This window comes from Ascaphus truei, chromosome 1, assembly GCF_040206685.1.
Source record: "Ascaphus truei isolate aAscTru1 chromosome 1, aAscTru1.hap1, whole genome shotgun sequence".
Taxonomy (NCBI): domain Eukaryota; kingdom Metazoa; phylum Chordata; class Amphibia; order Anura; family Ascaphidae; genus Ascaphus; species Ascaphus truei.
The window spans coordinates 103,284,696-103,291,250 of NC_134483.1; positions in this window are offsets into that span (position 1 = coordinate 103,284,696).

Genomic DNA, 6,555 nt, shown 5'->3' on the forward strand with positions numbered 1-6,555 from the left:
ATATATATATATATATATTTGTTATATGCAGTGACGGGGTATCATGCAACAAATGCCCCTGGCTTACAGTATTTTCTCATAATTTTTCTGTACAGTTGTAGAAAATGTAAGTTTAAGAAAGGTGTGAAAATCATAATACATATATCAATCTGTCAGTCAGATAAAACGGTAGTATTTCGTACTCCAATTACTATATCGTGTTGTTTTGGGAAGGTACAATTTACAAACAAAACGCTCGTGTGTGTGTGTATGTGTGTGTGTGTGTGCGCATGTATATATATATATATATATATATATATATATATATATATATATATATATATATATATATATATATATATATATATATATATATATATATATATATATATATATATATTAATATTATATATATATATATATTAATATAATTAATATTTTCTTGATATATATATATATATATATAAAAATATATAAATATTACAGTTTTTGCACAAGGTAAATAAAAACAGCACTCAGTCCAAGATTCCAAAAGGTATATTCAGCATATAGAAGCCCAATCCGACGTTTCGATCCCGCAGAGGGATCTTTCTCAATATTTCTTATTTTTCATAAGACAGGCACCTACACTTTTAAGTGCTATTTGGAGTGCCAGCTACTACAATATATATATATATATATATATATATATATATATATATATATATATATATATATATATTTCTGTGGCGTTCTTATAATAAATTTTAGAATGATAGCATTTCCGAAAAAAATGTGTTCTGTATAATTGTATTAAATTATCATTATTTATTTGTCTTGACTTCATACATAGTAATGCGATATGTGCGTGTTATTAACATTTATTTATTTATAAAAAATGTTTTACCAGGAAGTCATACAATGAGAGTTACCTCTCGTTTTCAAGTATGACCTGGTAACTAGTGTACTGTATACAATCCATACATAGCTGCATAGAGCCTAGGTCTACAAATAAACTTTTTCATTGCTTGTGTAATATTAGCAGCAGAAAGCAATAGCCAGCAGAGGATTTGGTGTCAAAGAAATTTTATATCAGCGATATCATGTATAGAGAAACTCACAAATAGTGATTGGAAAACAGACTTGAACATGAACACATTATTTCAGTAAGAACAATTACTATGCCTTGTACGAATAAAACATTAAGTAATGGGAGTCGCATATGGAAGAAATTACTGTGAACTTTTTTTTTCTTGAAATACCCTCGTTCAAACCATTAAACTGATTGATACACCACCAGCTGAAACGAACACCAATGTTACATTTCCTTTTCGTGAAGTTATTTCTGGTCGGAATTTGACAACGATCGAATAGATTTTTTTTAAATCTACAAATACATTTAACAAATGTTTTCTTGCTCTCCGAATACTATATAACAAAGGGGATATGTTGTAATTGGATTACTACATTACATGCAATATAACACACATGTACACATACAGTACACACAATCAACGCCACATGTATTAGATAAAGCACCAACATTGTCTTTGTATAAATGTGATGTGGGTTTTTACAACCGTTTTGCAGCCTTTGATACAGCCCTGTGTGTCACGGAGAGTGGGGCTTATTGCGATGTCACTTTGTGGGTTAGAACTGCAGGTTAGTTAGGAAGCTTGTAAAGTACATTTTCAACCTCACGGTAGAGCTAGGACTCTCTCTATTAATTAGCCAGCGAAGTAGCGCGGCTCCTCAAGTGTTAATATGTATTCAAATCAGCAATCACATTGTTCAGTGATGTGGATGATGAAATATTGAGATCTAAATAATTGCTGTGAAGAACATATATATATATATATATATATATATATATATATATATATATATATATATATATATATATATATATATATATATATATATATATATATATATATATATATATATATATATATATATATATATATAATAATGCCCTTTATTAGACCAACATTATTTAGTTTGGCCTTTTACAGTCCCACTCCAGGTATATTATATGGTTACTTTAATGTGATCATACTCATTATATTACTGATTTTAATTGTTTTAAAAATGCGAACGTGTCCTCTCTACAGTTATGGCAAAGAAACTATTTAACCTGACTACACAATAATAACATTTTAATCACATGTTGTGTTTGTCTTCTGCCGACAATTGAAATAGTACAAAGAACTGAAAATAAAGGCTTTATATAGAATTCAGATTTTGTCAGGTGGCTTTATCCGTTCACAATAATCGCTGCATCATTTTCTATATCTTAATATTAATTATATTCATGCATGTATGTTTTTACCGTCCAAGGGGACTGTAAGCCGAACACAGAGTTATCAAAAAGAAAAACTTTATCTGTTAGCTGAATTATGTAAATATATAGGCAAAAGCATGAAATAATCACAGTACTGACCGCGCTTGATGCATACAAAGAAGGGTAGCATATCACTTACTGAAAATCAGTGATTTCAATGTTTCTGTATGCCCTAATTTTCACCAAAATGGTACTGGTAGGAAACACACAGTTTAAAAAAATATATGATGACAGTGTTAATTTACTGTACGATGGATCAGTATACAGAGCATGGTGGAGTTGATCAATAACTTCAGAGACAGGACTTCAAGTCTGAAAGTCTCATCTTGCATAAGCAGGTGTAAATCGCTTTAGCTCTATAGTGTATCGTGGGATTCCTGGGAAGGGGTGAGACATCTAGTCTAATTTAGAATATTATATTTTTTTTATTTGACCATCTGCAGTTTTCTTCCACCACATTTGCTTCACTTTTGCCTTTATACATAGCAGCCTAAACAAGGAGGCGCCTGCAGTATCAGGGGGTTACTGTCCATCCGCTTTCTGGGGATCAAATTCATTTATATCAGTTTGTGATGGAGGTGAGAATCAATTTACCTTAACACACTCACCTGTCCCCAATTTTAAGCAATGGTTCTGGGTCACTACATCGACATACTTCAATAAAAACAAATAAAATACACTTATTTCCACATTTTGTGGAATGGACTTTTAAACTCACCATTAGCAAGGAGGGCAGGAATTATATGTAAATGTACACTGCTTCCAGCACTAGAAGACTCAGGTTATTTGTCACCAAACTATAGCACAGGTAAGAAATGTTCTGTGCCACTTTTAACCTATTTATGTAGACCAGGTGAACGTGTCAATGAGAATGTGCAGGACATACAGTATTAGCATGAGGACACATGCCTGTTCCCTTCCCGTTAGAACTATGTCTAATTCCACAAATGCCCCAAGGCCTTAAAAAACTAGCTCACTGTTTTGTACAATTGCTATAGACAATGTGTTTTAGGAAATTGCCCAGAGACTTATTTTAGAGGGCGTTCACTTGACTTTGATCTACCTTCTCAGATTTAAACAAAATTCATGCCATGAACCCTTTCCCCTTTCCTTCCTATAGGAACGCAATCACTTTCCTAATGTCACCCCATTAATGCACGGTGAGAAGTGATAGTTTTTGAAATCTATAGGATATTGTTAATATCATACACAGTGTTTACCAGAAAGATATTATAACTTCCAATGCAGTCGCATTTTTTTATGTTCATATCAATTTATTCCAGACCATTAAAAACAGAAATATTGACACATATATACTAATATTTAGCACATGTATACAAAACATCTACTTATGCACAAACGGTGTTATTATTATTATTATATATAATAATAATAATAATAAAAATAATAATAATAATAGTAATATCTATTTTTTTACTGCAGCTTATTGAAACAATCTAAGTAAACAATTGGATGTAGCTTATTTCAGTTGTAGAAGGAATGCAACAAAAAGTGATAATGAAGCAGGGTCATGTATTCAATGATAAGTAAAGACATTAGGCAGATTGAGTGGGCGAATTGGTCCTTATATGTTACTAGTTTCCTTATTTCAATATTCTAATGTTTCATAAACTACTTCCATTTCTTCCAACTGCAATGATCACTTTCACGCTTTCGCACCCGACTGACCGATCCCATAGTACAGTATTTACATAATTTATTTTGCCAAGTCAAAGTTTAACCAGTTGCCAAAGCACTAATAACACAACCCCACAATCACACACCAAGTGGTAAATAATCAGCAAGGCAAGATTGCCCTGGCCTAGTTATATTACAGATCCTGGAAGAAGGCCATACAGTATGTTGCATATCTCTGGGAAGGTAATTCATATATTACCGCGCATCCTTTGTCTCAACACAATTAGCAAAATACACATGTGAGAAACCCACTAGATTGCGATGTATAATTACAGTACAGCAGCAGATCTAAGATCGGGATCCTCTTTGTGAATAGCTAGCTCAATATAATTACATTATTGTCCCTAATACAATTAAATAATTCCAGTTCCATGTTTTCTTTCCTACCCAAAATACAGTATGTAATACAATGACTTGGATTTCTCCCCTGCTATGTTAGTACCTGTTTATCCCTTCAATATATAACACACTCAATGTTTTATTTAACATAAAACAACATATAGTTTTTGCACTATACCTTGACCCCGTTATTCAAGTCATGCAGTATATCTCCACGTTTTGCAACGGTAGAAGTTTATAGAATTGGGCTGTTTGTCTATACAAGCCCTGCCGTTGTACTGTGCTGAGAAGCATCATCTGATGATGTTAATTAAGAAAATGCTAATTGAATGACAGAAAGAAGTGGAGGAACTTGGTTGATTCTGATAGCTGGTGGCCAGTGACCTCTAGTGGCCATAATAAAATATGCACCTTTCAACTCACCATTTTCTGGCCAATGATTACTGTACATGACATTAGATTCTGCATTTCTAGGTTGTTAGATTGAGTTGTCATCCATATCCATTTTGCACAATATTGACAATTAACCTATCAACAAGACCTGTAAATGTACTTTCCTATGTCCAGGGTCCCTTTTCATCAAACTCTTTGAGTGCAAAATTAGAAAAAGCAAAATAGCTGCAGATTTACCACACACACTCACAAACACGGGTAAACCTTCTAAAATGTATCTTTTTACATAATTCCATATGGTTAGATGACATGTAACATACAGTGCTTTGTGGGCCTGAATCTGTTGCCCAATTAAGTATTATTTTTTTTTACATTGTTTTCAGAGAGCTTTATGATAACATCTGTATTTATTTGATCCCCTCCGCTTTTGATGTGAAGGGGTTACCATATGTTTCCTTTAAAATAAACAATTAGATCGGTATGGTTAATTATATAACATTTTAAAGTGAAAACAATTCTAAACAACACAACTCCTTTAATTAACTTTGTAAGCATCATTCTCATTAATTATCCATACAGATTTGCTTGATTATTTCACTGTTTAATGTAAATCTTTTTGTGAGCTACTTATAGCCCCCCAAAATCTGTTCTGCACTTAATTTATATATGTTTTATTTATCATAGTTATAATGAATGAGTTCAAAGTGGTACTTACACTGCCTGCTCTAACATGAAGATAAAGAACTAGGGAACCTAACAGTAGCAAACTTCAAAGTGTTACATCACTTGTGTCACTGGAATCAATTATTAAATGTGAGGTTGTCTCAAAACTAATGCTTTGTGCATAACAAATATAACATGGCTAAGGCAAAATCAACAGAGGGGATCGGTATTGCTCCCAATTTTTGTAAGATTATTGTGATATGATAACGTACACACAGCCATGCTAAAACTGGAAGCCATTTCGTTCTCTATAAAAGTGACAGTGTAGGTTTAAATACACTACGTACAGTAGGGCCAGATACACAAAGCTGTGGTATTGTGTTAACCTTTGGAGGTTCAGTATGGGATGGAACATTGGAAGATTGAGTAACAAACCAACCCATAATCTTTGACAGTAACCCATGGTGTGCAACTTTGTTTGTTTAATACTTTGTATATATTCTTTTTGATCATTGGGGGTGAGTTACTGAACACATTCTCAACTATTATTTATTTATCATATTCTTTTATTTGTGCATATATATTTTTTTCCTTGTTTTGCTTGAGAAATACAGAGAGATGCTTTTTTTGTGCACTGGTGCCTTTCCACATGTTGGTTGAAAGTGGGTTTGAGTCCCCCTCTCCCCCTCTCCCCCTCTCCCCCTCTCCCCTCTCCCCCTCTCCCCCTCTCCCCCTCTCCCCCTCTCCCCCTCTCCCCCTCTCTCTCTCTCTCTCTCTCTCTCTCTCTCTCTCTCTCTCTCTCTCTCTCTCTCTCTCTCTCTCTCTCTCTCTCTCTCTCTCTCTCTCTCTCTCTCTCTCTCTCTCTCTCTCTCTCTCTCCTCCATTGATACTCACAGTAATTAATTTGCCTAGATCACTGCCTCACTGCCAAAGAGGTGTACAATGCATTGCCCAAACACTGTAGGGGATGAAAAGCATTCTAGGCCTCTATCAGTGATGGGGTCATATCCCCTCCAGTGCAGTAGCATGAAGTGCATGTAATTGTATAGGGAAGGGAGGGAGGGAGAGAATATTGTTAACCACCCACGCAATGCATTGTGGAGCAAAGTGTTGCAATCCCTTCTGGCAGTGAATGGGTTCAAAACCGAGCTGGGCAAATG